The 18,787-nt window shown below is 33.3% G+C and overlaps 1 protein-coding gene across 1 annotated transcript in view; it reads right to left on the minus strand.

Annotated features, from left to right (window-relative positions):
* Positions 1 to 18,787, minus strand: part of PABPC4L (poly(A) binding protein cytoplasmic 4 like) — a 152,610-nt gene that overhangs the window by 39,459 nt on the left and 94,364 nt on the right. The window contains exon 3 of the transcript XR_008547622.2: positions 1,797 to 1,945. The gene's annotated coding sequence lies outside the window, so the exon portion shown is untranslated. The remainder of the gene's footprint in view (positions 1 to 1,796; positions 1,946 to 18,787) is intronic.

The following is an 18,787-nucleotide window of genomic DNA, read 5'->3' on the forward strand; positions in this document are numbered from 1 at the left end:
AAACCTCTCATGAAATCATAAATTGTTTATTTCTATTTATAGGCAACATTTTTCTCTTTATACAGCTGTGGGAATTAACAACCAACCAAGTCAGGGAAAGGAAAAACAACAGTAGCCTCTTTCGTGACACCTTTCAGTCATTTGAGTATTTAGATTGATTGGTGGAACTACAATAGTGTTATTTATTCAGTGTGTGCGTGGATAAAGCATGAAACAAGGCCATACATCCTGTCCTAAATAAATATATGGTAAGGCATCTATCATAGCTAAAAATAGTGTATCCCTTCAATTCCCATCTGATTTTAAGTTATATACAAAATAGCATATGTTTCATTCAACCCATGCTTTAACTTAGAATATGTCACCATATTACTATCCAGACTAGCTTTGTCTCATTTTATAGAATTAAAAATATTCCACTTCTCCAGAGCTGTTTGAATTCTTGTCCAATATGATTCAGTCCATACAAATCTAATTTCACTTGAAAAGTTTTATTGTTCCTGCAAATACTAAGTAATGCCATTCCTCTCATTTAAAAATAACCCTAAACTCTCCAGACCTCTATACATAAATTGACAAACACTATGTTAACTAAGCAGTTAAACAAAATAATTTCTATGCCAGTCAATAGTCTCCAAGAATACTGCGTGATTTCCTGCAAAATACATGATTTTACATAGGGAGCAAAATGACCTTCAAGATAAATAAAATGATATAATACTGTTATAAGTTTCTATCTTAACTGAGCTCATAAAAGTGCTATGAAACTAAAAACTGATTTATGGAGAAGAAATTTTTACCTTGTCTGACTATAAGAATCACCTAGGACATTAAAAAAAAATGCTGATGCTCCTGATACCCCTGCACAACTTAGTTAGAATCTCTGGATATATAGCATGAGAATTATAATGTTTAAAAAGTTTCCCAGGTAATTCTAATGTCCAGTCAAGTTTGGAAAACTCCGCCTCAAAGGAAGAGTAATGATTTTGATTTTCCACTCTGGGCATCACTTATATAAGAGGTTTGGTTCAACAGCCAATCATGGAACAACTCAATAAGTTAAACCACAGCCAATCACGGAAGAAGTCAATCAGCTAAACGTTTGCTGAAGTCTTAAGTGATCTATTTCTCATATTATAGAATATCCAAATAATTTAATGATATCAAAATGTAAACCAAATAATGATATCCATAAAAAGGCAAAAGGCAGAATTTGAACTTACTAAATGTTATTTTATATAATTTCTATATATATTTAAGTCTAAATATGTTTATAAGTACATGTATAATGGTCTCTATCTTTCTACATATATGGATGTATAATCCATCTATTTCTATATAGCTATATGATAGTGCATAGAGAACATATAAAATATTTTTGGAAACATTAAAATATTATATTTGTATTTCTACATTGTTTATTTCTACAATTACATGTGGAAGGTTCAGAATAACCCTTGGAAACTGCCATCTATGTTTGACATTCCTCTAATGTGGGACATTTGGCCAGGTGTGGACCAATACTTAATTTCTTAAATTTCCACAGCAAGATTAAAATATAAATCATGATTTATAATTAAATAAAATATATGTTATTCCATATTTATATCCCTCAAAATCTCTTGGTATGTTTATTAGATAAGGTGTCACTGCACTAGTATAGCAGAGAAAGCCACAGACTTATGAAAATTAGGTTTTTCCCAAAATATTTTTTGCAGTGATGGGTAGTGTACTTGTTTTCTAAGGTTGCCAAAATATCACAGACTGGGTGGCTTAAAAAATAGAAATTTTCTTACAGTTTTGGATGCCAGAAGTTGAAGATCAAGGTGTCTGTAGATTTGGTTTCTTTCTTCTGAGGCCTCTCATCTCGTCTTGTAGATGGCCACCTTCTCACTGTCCTCACATGGTTCCCGTTTGTGCATTCTCTGTATCCTCACTTCCATTCCTTAAAAAGATGCCAATCATATTGATTAGGGCATATCCATATGACCTCACTTAAAATGTACTACCTCTTTAAAGATCACATCTTCAAATACTGTCACATTCTGATGTACTGGGTGTTAGGATTTCAACTTGTGAATTTTGGGAGACAACTCAGACTGTAACAAGTAGATAAAGGAAAATAAATAATCAGATCTATTGTTCTTAACTATTCTGTTTCCATGACTAGCTTTAAGAAATATATTCCAATATCAAGAGAAGTAGTAATGTAGTTCATCGATAACCGAAAAGCAGAGTGTGAATGTGCATGGAGGGAGAAATCAATTAATTTTGTTAGATTCTCCAAAATGCAAACCTTGCCATTTGTTTGTCATCAGGTGCAATTTGTCTATGAGCTGCTTTTTAATCAATTTTTTCCACATAATACTGATGCCAGCTGAGTTTTTCTAGGATCACCTATAGTATTCATTTGCTTTGATTAAATGCTTTAGGTACAACTGTTTTCCACATTTGCCTAGATATTGTAGCTTCTTTAAACTAGTGACATTCAAAAATACACTAAAAGTTTTTGCTAATATTTAAAATAACTTTATGAATTCTGATTCTAGTCACCCTTCCAGTATCACCAATCAGAATCAAACAAACCACTGGTCTCCTGAATGTGAATTTCTCTAGGCAGGCTCAAACTTCCCTGGAAGTTCTCAAGCTGGCCTTCTCAACAGAACTTTCTTTCTGAGCAAGCATCATCAGAGAGTGCTGACAAGAAGTACCTCCACTTGTTCCTTTCCTTTCCACCTGACCATTATCAGTTGAACAAAGGCAGTGACTCCTTGGCAGTCATCTAGGTGTTCTTTCTTGAGCAGCAAAGTTGGTGTAATCTAATAGCTTGTTAGATATTTGGAATCTCAGGTCCCATCCACCACCTACTACATACAGCAGAATCCTCATTTTAAAAGGACTCTAAGGTGACCCATATGCACATATAAGCTTGGAAAGCTCTGATCTTTGAGAAAATACGTTTCTCCGAAGCTCAGCACCTGTTTGAGGGATCTCTCCCAACTTAGTTGGTTAAACACCCTAGGTACCTGCCTAGTTATATTTGTGTTCACAGGCCAAAATATGATGCCACTTCCAAATTTCCAGTTCTCAAATATTTGTAAATATTTTCATGTCCCTTTAGTTATCCTTTTCTCAGGTCAACTTCTTTAGTTCCTTCAACCATCTCTCATATAATGGTTTTCAGCTATCTTCAGACTTCAGCCATTTTCCTCAACATGATTTCAAATAAGTCAACATCTATGGCAAACTGCAAAATACCTACTGCACAATTATCTACACAAAAATATTTATTATACAGAAGCAAATACTGAGAGGTAAATGTAAATGGGAGACAGGCATGACCAATTACACATTACCGGTGTGCTCTCATGTCTTAATAAAGTTGAGATATCAATTTGATTTTTAGCTTTTTTCCAAGAAGTGCTGCCCAACAAGATGCAGAATGATAAATGTTGACCTCTTAAAACCACTAAGGTATAAAGTGCAACAAAAATTATTAATACAACTATGTGATTAAGTGTGTCTCTGTCAATGAATCACAGTGACAGGAGTATTCCAGAGTTTGCCTGCAGGAGTGAAAAATGAGGTCGTTAGTGAAAATCAAATGCAAATATCATCAGATTCTGGAACATTTCTCTTTACATATTAAAAAAAGATATCTCCAACTTACAGCGACGTACACACTTCAATTTAAAAATATATCTCTGTGGAATATAAAGTTTTTAAACAAAAATAGCCCAATATTTGGAATTCTGAAACTGATTTTGTTTAAACATTTGAAACATGCATGGTTATATCACAAAACAAGTGAAAACTATCCTAAAATTTAAAAATAATAGGTGTATCAATATTAAAATTTCCTGTTACGTATTTTCTATATATGTGGTTGATTTACTTCTAAGAGGCCAATAAAACTGAAATATTGCTGATTCTAAGGATGCCTCCATTTTTTAGAATGTTGACTTTTTATAAATGGAAAAGCTTTGGGTATTAAAATATAATTTACATTTTAAAATATTTATCTAAGTTTTCTTTACATACAGACATACAAATCTTAAAAACAAAATAGGAAAAGTGTGTTGTTTGGTTTTAGAATATGCTTGGATTTCATCACTAGCGAAGTACCGAGAAAGGAAAATGTTGAACACATCTTATGGATAAAAATATGCAATGAATCAAAACTAGAAAGGTGGCTGTAGAAAGTTTTTTAGTGGGCTTTATTCTCTAATCAATTGTGAGTCATAAAAGCTTCCTGAGAAGAAAAATTATGTGACTCATGTTTTGAAAAGTTAACTTTGGAGGAGGAGATGAGAAAGCTTTTAAATAATTCAGTCAAGGAGAATTGTTAAAAGACTGCTGTAATAATCCAGAAGAAAACAATTTACTTTTCTTTATAGTTCATGCTTATAAATTTTTCTAGATAGTGATTCAATTACTCTTTAAAGTCATGTTACGCCTATCCTGTTGCTTCTTTAGATGAATTCCTTAGCTAACTCATTGCCCCTGTTTTATTATGGTCAATATTAATTCATAGCCTGGTACCAAGCTCTCTACTGAAAGCCATGATTTGTCAACCTTGTAATTTCAGATTAAGTTTAATTTTCTTTAAAAATTATTGTGCTTTGATATAATTCTTACTCACTTACCCTGACTATCACGCACCTGATGCTTTCCCAATTTCCTGATAATTGAATATTTCAGTAAAAAGATTTACCTACAGTTACACAAAATTCATAAATACATAAGAATGATTTAGGGAAATAATTTAGAAAAATATTTGTATAGAATTAGTCTAATTAATGAAACTCAAATCAATTTTGAAAAGGAAAAAGTGAAGAAAACCATCTCATTCATTCATATGCTAAGAAAGAAAGAAAGAGAAAGAAAGAAAAATAGAAGTGTAAGAAGCAATAAAAAGAAATGCGACAGATCAGAGGAACAAAAAGATAATGACATAATCATTTGCTTCATGGAATTTAACAATTAGTGAGACAGAAAAATATGAAAATAGGTTACTTTTAAATTTAGTGACTATATCAATGAAAACTAATAGCCATAGGTAATTAATAGCAGTAATCAATAGAAAAAATAGGAAAGGAACTTAGCGAAGACTAAGGGATGAGAAAGTACATTATGGAAGATTTCTAAGGGAGGTAATGTGATGAGTCGCATGCACTGAAAAGAAATTTATGTCATGTATTTTCCAGTCTGATTCTTTCTGATACTCAAAAAAATGCAGGCTTGATTTATTGATTTGGGTAGGAGGTTGCATCCTTTCTCTTAAACTATCATCATAGGACTTTTCCTATGATGGGGCACTAATCAGGGGCCATTTTTAACCTATTTATATCATGAGCATACAGAGCATTGGCAAAGATTTAACAATGCTTCTTTCAAGTTTAAGTAAGCAGTTAGTATACTAAACTAAGTGGAGAATTTACCTAGCGAGGAATCTATCATTTAAATAATAATAATATATTGATTTTGTGACTTAAATTTTGTAGGGCACATTAAAGTACTGTACCATTTTTGAGCTTCATTGCAGTCTTCTAAATTATTTTTTTCCTTTTTGTTTCACAGAGCTAAAAAGATTTACCTACAGTTACACAAAATTCATAAATACATAAGAATTATTTAGGGAAATAATTTAGAAAAATCATTTTATCATTATTCTTCATCTATAAAATAGAGTAGATAGATAATTCCTCTCTAAGGATACTTCCAAGCCTAGAATACTATGATTAATATTTTAATATTTTCTTCACTTATATAATAATTCTAATATTACATTTACCTTATTAATTTGCTTAACAAACAGTTTTATTCATAGTTAATGAAATATCACGGTTGAATTTAGTTAAAACTGGTTTACTTAAAGGAAGTAATGAAAACTTGTCTATAAAATTCCAGGTAAAAACCAATGTACTGTATACATTAAAGTGTGAGTTGAGTATTGCTCCTATTTGGAACAGGATGCAAGCTTAAGATCATTAAATTCAGCAAGCATCTTCTGTTTGCCAAGTATTTTTATACACTGTTTTGTTGCAACAGCCTTTTTTGGTAGGTAGAACCTATCTAACTTCTGGTATGTAGAAACAGAACATTTAATTAATCAATAATTTACCCAAGATAGATTGGTTTATAAACAGCATAGTTTGAATTTAAATATCTCTTTATTACAAGCTCATAATTTGAGACACTATTATGACTTCTCAATTCCGTGTGTTCAATTAGTAAGATTTGTTACTTCAGCTTGTTTTAAATATTCTTAACATTAAATATTAAATTATTTTCTTCTAGATATAACACCTAATGCTTTTTAAATTCTATGTTGACCCAAAGACATATATTTTATTCTATTCATTTCTGAACTCACACTTTTATAGTAGAAGAGATATGACATGGAAATTGATGATATTAAAGCTTAAGAGACAAATTTAGATGTTTTAAATAAAAAAGACCATTTACTATATACTTATAGAAATTTGAAGTCCATTAAAAAGTAAATAATAATTTAATTATATTTACTTTTAGACCATCAGAAAGATGGTCTAACAATGTTACTATTTATATTTTCTGATATCCCTTATTTATAAAATACAGAAAAAGGTACATATGCACATGTACACATATAGACTGACATACACAGCCCTAGTCTCATAATTGTGGTAACATATTATGGCTCTGATAAAAATGTTCCATACTTCAATTAACTAAAATTATGTGACAAAGTCAAAATAAGACTAGTGTTACTTCTAATTTTGTGTTGTATTGAGTCATGTTTTAAGAAAATTGAAAAGCTTTTGCTCTTTTATTTATGTTTGACACTGGCAAAAGCCTCTTCTCAAATGTAATGAAAATGATAACCTAATAAAATTAAACAGAAAATTGAACCCTTGGGTCTGACATTACTTACACTTATCTCCAGCATAGCTGGCATCTGACCAATTCAAGAATAAAAATGAAGGACTGAAGAATCCACAACTGATACTTATGAGTATATTTAATAATTCCCTTCAAGAGCATATAAACTTAGGCATTAGACAAATTTGTGCTTTGTTTCTTGAATCTTGATTTTTACAGGTTATGATCTTAATTATGATTTCCATGTGTGAATTTTGATGTTCATTGACTCTTCCTTGGTTTCAGAGGTTTCTGGGTCTCCTCAGTTCTCTAGTGCAAAATATATAACCTAGACCCTGATTTTTTTCTTGATTTGGAGATGGTGTTCTCACTCTGTATCTATAAAAACAGACCATTTTGACATGACCAGTTTTGTACAAATATAAAGACAGTAAGGAGGACATTTTTATATAGGCATTTATATACAACATTTTAATTGCCTAATAATGTGTTCAGAAGAAATCCTTAACTGACTTCCAACCCATTTCTGAACTTTACCCCATGGACATTTTCTTATTTAAAAAGTATCAAGGTTGATAAATAAACATTCATGCCAGGCGAACAGTTCAACATATTGAGGTGTATCAAAATCAAAAAATTTTATGTAACCCTAAACAATTATTTTTAAAAGATCTATATTAGTTGATTTGTAAGGTTTGTAATGCTTTTCATATGGAAATATCAAGGTAGAAAAGCAAGATGCAAAAAAGTATGTATCATAAGATTTTCTTTAAACACAAATTACAATATTCATATATGTATACTTGTGTATATGCAGAATGTACATCTCTATGTATACATAAATATATACATATTTTTAAAATGTGCTTTTTTCTATTAAAACATTTGGTGGCTTTTAGAGAATAATTACAGTTGAGCCTAAATTGGAGGCTTTGAATATCAAGTAAAAGCAATATTTAGAAGTATAAATGAAAGAAAAATTAAAGATAGGCTAATTGTGGAAGAAAAAAATGAGAGAAATGACAGAAGAATCCAGGTGATACAATATGAAATAAGAAGATGTGTAGGTTGCGAAAATTTTCTCCCATGTTGTAGGTTGCCTATTCACTCTGATGGTAGTTTCTTTTGCTGTGCAGAAGCTCTTTAGTTTAATTAGATCCCATTTGTCAATTTTGGCTTTTGTTGCCATTGCTTTTGGTGTTTTGGACATGAAGTCCTTGCCCACGCCTATGTCCTGAATGGTAATGCCTAGGTTTTGTCTGTTGTTGGTGTATAAGAATGCTTGTGATTTTTGTACATTGATTTTGTATCCTGAGACTTTGCTGAAGTTGCTTATCAGCTTAAGGAGATTTTGGGCTGAGACGATGGGGTTTTCTAGATAAACAATCATGTCGTCTGCAAACAGGGACAATTTGACTTCCTCTTTTCCTAATCGAATACCATTTATTTCCTTCTCCTGCCTGATTGCCCTGGCCAGAACTTCCAACACTATGTTGAATAGGAGCGGTGAGAGAGGGCATCCCTGTCTTGTGCCAGTTTTCAAAGGGAATGCTTCCAGTTTTTGCCCATTCAGTATGATATTGGCTGTGGGTTTGTCATAGATAGCTCTTATTATTTTGAAATATGTCCCATCAATACCTAATTTATTGAGAGTTTTTAGCATGAAGGGTTGTTGAATTTTGTCAAAGGCTTTTTCTGCATCTATTGAGATAATCATGTGGTTTTTGTCTTTGGCTCTGTTTATATGCTGGATTACATTTATTGATTTGCGTATGTTGAACCAGCCTTGCATCCCAGGGATGAAGCCCACTTGATCATGGTGGATAAGCTTTTTGATGTGCTGCTGGATTCGGTTTGCCAGTATTTAATTGAGGATTTTTGCATCAATGTTCATCAAGGATATTGGTCTAAAATTCTCTTTTTTGGTTGTGTCTCTGCCAGGCTTTATATCCAGAATCTACAGTGAACTCAAACAAATTTACAAGAAAAAAACAAACAACCCCATCAAAAAGTGGGCGAAGGACATGAACAGGCACTTCTCAAAAGAAGACATTTATGCAGCCAAAAAACACATGAAAAAATGCTCATCATCACTGGCCATCAGAGAAATGCAAATCAAAACCACTATGAGATATCATCTCACACCAGTTAGAATGGCAATCATTAAAAAGTCAGGAAACAACAGGTGCTGGAGAGGATGTGGAGAAATAGGAACACTTTTACACTGTTGGTGGGACTGTAAACTAGCTCAACCATTGTGGAAGTCAGTGTGGCGATTCCTCAGGGATCTAGAACTAGAAATACCATTTGACCCAGCCATCCCATTACTGGGTATATACCCAAATGACTATAAATCATGCTGCTATAAAGACACATGCACACGTATGTTTATTGCGGCATTATTCACAATAGCAAAGACTTGGAACCAACCCAAATGTCCAACAATGATAGACTGGATTAAGAAAATGTGGCACATATACACCATGGAATACTATGCAGCCATAAAAAATGATGAGTTCATGTCCTTTGTAGGGACATGGATGAAATTGGAAACCATCATTCTCAGTAAACTATCGCAAGAACAAAAAACCAAACACCGCATATTCTCACTCATAGGTGGGAATTGAACAATGAGATCACATGGACACAGGAAGGGGAATATCATACTCTGGGGACTGTGGTGGGGAGGGGGGAGGGGGGAGGGATAGCATTGGGAGATATACCTAATGCTAGATGACGAGTTAGTGGGTGCAGTGCACCAGCATGACACATGTATACATATGTAACTAACCTGCACAATGTGCACATGTACCCTAAAACTTAAAGTATAATAAAAAAAAATTTAAAAAAAAGATGTGAAATAAATAAATAGAAGGGAGATATTAATTATTCTGATGAAAGAAAAATAATGTCCCTATGGATATTATTCTGGGTAGTATTTATAAGAGAACAGTGCAAACTTTGAAAAATTCAAGAAATAAAGGAAAATTTTAAAGACTCCCACTGATTAAAAAAATTAATAAAAAAATTAGGTTTCTTTTCACCAATACTGGAAGAAATAATACATTGATCACAAGGAGAATCTTGATATAAATTTTAAATCAAAGATTTTATTATCCAAATTTCTAGATAATTTTTTTTTTTTTAGACGTTGCCTTGCTCTGTCACTCAGGCTGGCAATGGCATGGTCTCAGCTCACTGCAACCTCTGCCTTCCAGGTTCAAGCAATTCTCCTGTCTCAGCCTCCCGAGTAGCTGGGACTGCAGGCGCGTGCCACCCAGAAACTCTTGATGGTTTGGAAATTATAGAACAAATTCTGCAAACAATATTTATAGCCACTGAACAAAAAACTGCTTTGCAGAGCCCTGTACCTAGCAATGCAATTATGTCATTCATTTGACAAGGTGAAATAAGTTAAGGCATATGCAAAGAAACATATCACTTGCTTTTCTACCTGAGGAAAATACTTGACAAAGGATTGTAAAAAATGCAACTAAATAACCAGAAAAGAGCCTCAAGAAAGAGAGCATACAGAGGGAAAAATCAATGGTGGGCAATAAAGTAAGCATATACATAATTAAGTTAAATGAATAAAGAAAGTATACTATAATTACTGAATAACTCTTGGAAAAGAAAATGTTTGCTATACAGGAAATGGTAGTAATTACTGTCAATTAAAACTGCCATTTTAACTAAGAAAAATTTAGGATACTTTGATAGTGTAGGGTTTATTAAAAAGAAGTAAGATTATTCTAAAGGATTTTCAGAATTTTAGATATAAAAAGAAGTTGGAAGCAGAGTATGAAAAATATTTTTTTCTTAGAAAATAGGATAAATATATGCAGGGAAAAATAAGAGAAAGTAGCCATTAATAAAATAGAAAAGTACAATAAAATCCCCCAACTAATAACAGAATAAAAAGTGTATCTTTCTCTCTGACTTGTGTGTGTGTGTGTGTGCGTGTGTGTGTGTGTGTGTGTGTATTCATTGGGGGATTAAAAGATTGGTTCTAGGACCTTATGTGGATACCAAAATTCATGGATGCCCAAGTCCCTGATATAAAATTGCATAATATTTGAATATAACCTATGCTCAACCTCCTGTATATGTTAAATCATCTCTAGATTACTTATAATGCAGAATATAATGTAAATGCTATGTAAATAGTTGTTATACTGCATTGTTTAGGGAATCATGACAAGAAAAACAGTCTGTACATATTCAATTGAATACAATTTTATTTTTCTGATCCACAGTTGGTTGAACCCACAAATGAGGAACTCAAGGCTATATATGTATGCAAATACGTATGTGTATATATGTATACACACACGTGCACACACACACACTTGCCTTAGTCCATTTGTGCTGCTACTACAAAATATCTGAGATTGGGTTATTTTTAAAGAACAAAAATTTATTTCTCATAGTTTTGAAAGTCGAAGATCAAGGTGCCAGTAGTTTCAGTTATCTGGTAAGGGTCCATCCTCTGCTTCCAAAAAGGTGCCTTGAATACTGCATCCTCCACAGGGGAGAAATACTGTGTCTTCACAAGGCAGAAGGGGGAAAGGCAAAAGGGGCAAACTCCCTTCACTAAGTCTTCTTATAAGGGCATCTAATTTAATTCATTAGAGCTCTGCTCTAATGACTTGATCACTTCCCAAAGCTACAGTTCCCAAATTATTGCATTGGGGATTTTATTTCAACATTTTTCAAATGAATTTTGGAGAGGAAAAAAACATTCAAACGATAACAATATATAGACATAGATGCAAATATAGATATAGATGATATAGCTAGATATAGATAGATACACACACATGTGTATGTAACTGTGACATATTAAGGGTTATCCAGAGAAACACACACACAAGCACATACACACATATAGACTTCTATTTGTTCTGTGTCTCTAGAGAACCAGGACTATTGCATTGACCACAAAGAAAATCTTGATATGATATAAATTTTAAATCAAAGCGTGGAAGGGATCCAGGGGGAGGTAACTGAATCATGGGGGCCAGTCTTTCTCGTGCTATTCTCGTGATCGTTAATAAGTCTCATGAGATCCGATGGGTTTATCAGGTGTTTCTACTTTTGGTTCTCTTTCTTCTCTTGTCTGCCACCATGTGAGTCATGCTTTTCACCTTCCACCATGATTGTGAGGCCTCCCCAGCCATGTGGAACTGTAAGTCCAATAAACCTCCCTCTTTTGTAAATTGCCCAGTCTCTGGTGTGTCTTTATCAGCAGCGTGAAAACAGACTAATGCACAAAGATTTTATTACCCAAATTTTTATAGAATTTTGATAATTAGGAAAAGGTAACCAGAAAATCTTGATGGTTTGAGAATTATGAAACAAGGAAGATTAAAATCAAATATGAAATATCAAACTATACAAGAAGTAATAAAATTGTTATTCTATATAAAATAATGACACAGTAAAATCTGTACTCAGAAGAAAAAATACACATTGCAATATAGTCATTAGTGAAGAAGAAAGAATAAAATAGTTTAACAACAGGTTACATTATTTAGAAAACTACAAAGTAACCAAGTGAGATTAGGCTAAAAATATTATAAAGATAAAAGCTAAAATAAATGAAATGAATGAAGTAACTATGCAAAGTATGCATATATTCAAACTCTGATTTCTGGAAAATACTAGTTAAAAATTGGTTTGCATTTCATCACATAATAGCTTCACCTTCTTTGTAAGAGTAATATATTTTACAGATGATTTTATCGTTGTCTCTTTTTTCACTTCTGTACTCCATATGTCAATATACTCTAGTAAGTTCTCTCTGATTTTAGATTATATACAACAATCTATTGACCAATTTGAAGTTATCTACTCAACTTATAATAATCCTTTCTCTTTAAGAGAGTTGTTACTGCAAAAAACAACTGGATCCATTCGGGTAATTACTATGCTCCAGGTAACTATCTATCTACCTATCTATCTATCTATCTATCTATCTATCATCTATCTATCTATCTATATATCATCTATCTACATCTATACATATATGCACACTAATGTATATATAATGGTTAACATATATGTATATGTATGTGCATGTATATATATGTGTGTGTGTACATATATTTGTAGGTGATTTTACTATTCTATGCTTTCTAGAATAGTATTAGAATAGTCTACTGTTTTGCTATAGTATAAATCACACAAATAACCTCAGGGAGGTTCTTTAGGAGATGTTCCAGAAGAAGGCATTGTCATAGGAGATGATAGCTCAACGCGTGTTACTGCTTCTGAAGACCTTCCAGTGGGACAAGCCATGGAGGTAGAAGACAGTGATATTGATGAACCTGACTCTGTGTAGGTCTAGGCTAATGTGTGTGTGTTTTAGTTTTTAACAAAAAAGTTTAAAAACAAAAACAAATTGAAAAATTTAAAAATGGAAAAAATTTATAGAATAAGGATATAAAGAAAGAAATATTTTCATACATCTGTACAGTCTGATTGTGTTTTAAGCTAAGTGTTATTACAAAAGAGTCAAAAAGTTCAAAATGTTTAAGAGTTTAGAAAGTAAAAAAGTTACAGTCAGCTAACTTTAAAGTTAAATGTAGATTAAATGTGCAATGTTTATAAGGTCTATAATAGGGTACAATAATGTCCTAGACCCTCACATTCACTCACCACTCACTCACTGACTCACCAGAGAAACTTTCCATCCTGCAAGCTCCATTCGTGGTAAGTGACGTATACAGGTATACCATTATTTTTTCTTTTATATCATATTTTTACTCCACCTTTTCCATGTAACACAAACACCATTGTGTCATAACTGCCTACAGTATTTAGTACAATAACATTCTCTACAGGTTTTTAACCTAGAAACAATAGCTGTATTATAGCTTAGATGTGTAGTAGGCTATACCATCTGGTTTGTGTAAGTACACTCTATGATGTTTTCACAAGGATGAAATTGCCTAAAGTTGCATTTCTCACAACCTATCCCCACTGTTAAGAAACACACGATTGTACTGCCATACCAGATATAGTAAACATTTTTGAAAATTAGAGAAATAGAGGTAACTAATTCAGTTACAGGGGTTAAAAAAGACTACTGAGCTGATGCTTGAACTGTGTGGTTGAACGTAAGTAGCATTTAATCAAGTGCAAAATGTAGGAGAAAGTCACGCTAGACAGCAGAAACCTGTATAAAGGCCCAGAGGAATGAGAGAGAAGGTCATTTTCAAGCATCTATAAATAATCAAAAGTGTAGAGAGAAGAGGGTGGCATAATGGAAAAAGGAATGTAAATAAGGCAACAAATTATACTCAACCTTTTGCTGTGTGTAATAGGAAGTCACAAATATTTAAATCTGGGTGTTATGATAAATTTTAAATTTAGCGGAACACTTTGGAAATACTTTGGAGGACAGGGAATGGGCAAGAAGCAAGTGGAAAGATAAGTGGAAGCTATTTGAAACTTCTGCTTGAAACGGGGTGAATAGTTCAGCTAAGCAGGGGGAAATGGTAATAGGAACAAGAGGGTGGATTTTGGAGTTCACCAGGAGCAGACCTCCACAAGCACAAGTTGGAGTCACTTTCAGAGACTCTCTTCACATCGGTCACGCAGGTAAAAAAATGTGAAATGTGAAACATCTTAATGGTTCATTTTCAAGGCATGATAAATATAAATACTGGCAGTCAGCCTGCAGATGTAACAAACCTCATGGCTCATGCACCTAGAAGGTTACAATAAGCAAACAGAATGTAGAGGAGGGGTCAGCCCATAAAAGGGAAGAAAGTTTTGTTTTTGGGAAATCAAAACTTAAGTGGGGAAGGAGATGGGGTATAACCTTATAAGGGAGATGGTGAAACTTAGGTGACATCTGGCAAGATTGTACCTCCGTAATACTCAACCAATGAGGAACCGGGGGAAGGACTTCCATCTTACAAGATAAATTACCTGCTGTAACTGCCCCGGGTGTGCCTGCCTACCAGACACTTGATCTTGCAAGACCACCATTAAAAGTCTGACTTCTCTTGTTCTTCGTGTCTCCAAGTCTATTCGTTGGGTTTGGATGGGTGAATAGGTTTCTCACAAAACCTATTCAAACTTTTATGTGAAGGCAAACTAGTTAATATGTGTCAGAGCACGTTAAAAAATTTAAAACTATAAATATCTTTGGTATTGATCTTATTAAAGTTACACCAATTAAAGTTAGAGTCATTAAAATGAATTATCATCTCTGCCTCTTATAGTACAAATAATATCCATCCTTTTGTTATCAAAGAATTGTAGTCAATTTATTTCAAACATTTTAGATAGAAGACAGTTGCCTTATACCAGAAATTGAACATTCTTTTTGATCACTCCAATTAGAGCTCCTTTCCATTATATTGGGAATGCACCACTGTGTACTCTGCTTCAACATTTCCCATTTCTGCCATCTTGCTTACATCTCCTTGCTTTCTCCACTTTCCTTTTGTATTTACTCAGCTCCTCTTTCCTTTCTTTCCCAAAGAACATGTTTTCAAAGAGATAACACATACTACGAATAGGGATTAATACAATTCCTCAGAAATCAAAATGTATTTATTCATTGTTTACTTCACACTTACAATAGGCGAGGCACTGTCTATGGTCCTAGTGATCAAATAGTGATGAGGCAAACTTGGCCTCTGTCCTCATTAAGCTTATAGTCTACTCTGAAAGGTAGTCAATTAAATAAGTGATGACTTGCCTGAGTGTATGTGTGTACAAGTAGAGAGAGGGGGAGAATGAGAGGAAGAAAAGGAGATAAGAAAGAATTTGAGAGGTCTTTGAATTTCTATGGAATTATAGAATAGGAACCTAATATACAGCTAGTTGTGTCAACCTTCACAGAGGAAATTATGTTTAGAAGGAGATCTAGAATAAGAGAAAAATTTATTCAGGTACCAGTGAGAGTCAGGGGGATGAAAATTTCTCCAGGATAAGGAAATAACTTTCTTGAATATCTTCATGCATAAGAGAAAATAACTGCTTCCAAGAATAAAGAAGTACAATTTGGCTGGAAAACAGAGTGAAGACAGAAATAGTGAGGGTTTCGCTGCTGGATGTCAAAATTAGTATTGTGATACTACATGAAGAATACTGCCTGAAGAATAATATAGTGCTACCAAGATATGTTTTAAAGCAAAACTCCACCTTAAGAAAAAACATCTGAATCAGAATAATATTTTCAATTATTATCACATCTGCGAATCTAGGGAGTATTAAACTGATTGGAAGAGGAAGGAGAAAAATGGTGTTTTTATAGAATTAAGTAAATATTATTTGTATAAAAGAATATATTTGATTAGATAAAAAAGATAATGTACTGACTGAAAACTAAAATTTTAAATACTTGCATAGTAAAAGGAACATACTGTACTTGAAAAATAAATGTATAATTGCAGCATAAGTGGATTATCTGCTCATATAGAGAGGGTCCCACCTTCAGAAATAAAGACAGAAAGAACAATTAATAGGCAGAAGCTGCATCAAGGACTGCAAAGTAGAAGCACATCATTTCCACATGGCATGACCTCCATTATCTGCAGACCTGTTATTCACTCCCAGTCAGGAAGTTAACTGGTAGTGTTCAAAGAAGTTTACAATTATAAGTCCAAGTGGAAGAGTCACATTACATGTAAGTAAATTGCCCATCAGCTTACAATGGCAGAAACTCTTCAAGAAATGATGCAAAGGGCAAAGGAAAAGTGACTAAAAGCCCACTGACCAACAATGCTATAAGACATAGTAACTATTTTAAGTTATAGCTCTTTGATGTTTTTCAAGTACTCAAAAACTTATTAGAAAATCCACAAACCCCTTTGTTCAGAACTAAAGCCATCAGAATCACTAAAATCCTTTCTAGTGTAGGAGAAAATACTTAACCTAATGACCAACTGAAATTTAAGTTTATGTGGACCTATCTATTTTAGTTACTTACTTATTTCTATCTATGCTCCTTATATGGCTATTTTTGTTTTACTCAAACTACTGTTTGGTGTGAATCAATGTTAGGCAAGAACAAAATAATATTACATTATTAACAATGAAAATTAAATATAATAACAATATTAAGATGTATAAATTTATGTTCCAATTAAGAAATATATATCTTACATTTATGTTTAAAGCACCCAACCAGATCTCAATAAAATTTCAATAGTTTTCCAATTCTTTATTCATCCAGTAGTTCCTTCATTTGATATAAACTTATTTGGCAGTCAAAATCCTAACATAAGAATAAAATAATTAAATGTATGCATCTACAATAAGATCTTTGTATGTTTTACAGTTTTGCCCTGTTACTATAATTATATTCTATGATATTTAGGTTATATTTCTATGTTACTTTAGGTTTGTTCTTTCTTTCTTCTTCTATTTTTCTGTCTCTTTTTTTCTTTTTTCTATCCTTTCTTTCTTCTATATTATTTTCGTTCAGCAATAACGTCTAAAACAATGTAGCCATTTGCATTTTCAAACTATAGCCATGACAGTATCTCCCATTCCATATTTTCATCTTAAAATGTAGTCTTGACACTTCTACCATGGTGAGAGGGGTCCTATGTTCTCCCTGTTGTGTCTGAGCAGGCTGCTGACCATGGAGGAAGTAATTCCTAAAGCAAGCTAACAGAGAAAAAGTAATTCTCTGTCTTACTTTCTGGAACATTCACTTTTAGAGCTCTGAATCTAAGTACCTCAAGGAAGTCAAAACTGCACAGTTACTCATGAGGAGAGACCACATGAGAAAGCCCTGATAACTACATGGAATGATAAAAATATCCAGGCAGCCACCATCTTCTCCAATTTTCTAGAGTTCCAGCTGTAGCAGCCATCTATCTGCAACCATTTGAGAGATCCTGAGCCAGAACTGCTCAGACAAGCTCTTTTTTATTTCCTAACCATAGAAACCATGACAGTTAATAAAATTATTGTTGGTTTGAACTATTAAAATTGGGATGATTCATTACACAGCAATAAAGAAGCAGAGAAAACACTGAGTTGATGTCAGTGTTCGTAGATGCTAAGGTCACAAGCATGAATGGTTTCTCTCAGTGTTTTTACAGCCTAGTTTGAAGAAAAAAATCAATATATATTAAAAAATGGCAATATAATGCAAAGAGTACAACAACAAAGTTAGCCCATCATGCTGTGGGATTCCCAAATAATTGTAGGGAGAGGCAATGCGCCCTGAGGATCCCTGCACATTCTTGCTGCATATGCCAGGAATACATTTTCTGGTGTTGGGTTTATAGCCAACAATGATCTGGGATGAAGTAATAACTCCTCTCAAAATAAAAGCAGCTTTGCTTTTACTTCCCATAAAACATTCTAAGCTCAGCATTTTTCTCCTGTAATCCAGCCCATTACAGGTGCAGGCAATCATCTAGCCCAATCTGTGTTCCCCTACTGGGACTTAGGGGACCTAAGGATAATGGTGTCAACAACATGAGGACCATGCTGCTTTCTCTGCCATGAGTAATAAACTCCTTTGCCCCTGACTCAGTAGTGTCCTACCTTTGCCAGTACCCATGAGAGAGTGACAGTCTGGCCTGTTATTCATAAGTAGGTTAAAATGCCAGACCTTACAGAGTTCCTGTAAAGGATGTCTCAACTTTCCTTGGAAAGTCGTGGAACAATTCAGCAAATGATGGTTCAATTGAAAATCATGGTTCAATTCACAGTTGAATGTTACAGCTTTTCAGGTCTATGTGGAATAGCACACTCCATTTTCATGGTTACATAGGCTGCCTTTTGATTAATGAGAAATTAAAGCTAGCCAATATAAAATGTAATTTTATAAATGATATTTTATGATAATGGAAGATTATGATTGGAGTGATTGACAGTCTAAGACAACACTTAGATTGACAAATATTTAAAGATTAATTTTTATCCTGTTTGATTGACAAATATT

Source organism: Pan troglodytes, chromosome 3, assembly GCF_028858775.2.
Source record: "Pan troglodytes isolate AG18354 chromosome 3, NHGRI_mPanTro3-v2.0_pri, whole genome shotgun sequence".
In the NCBI taxonomy this organism is placed as follows: domain Eukaryota; kingdom Metazoa; phylum Chordata; class Mammalia; order Primates; family Hominidae; genus Pan; species Pan troglodytes.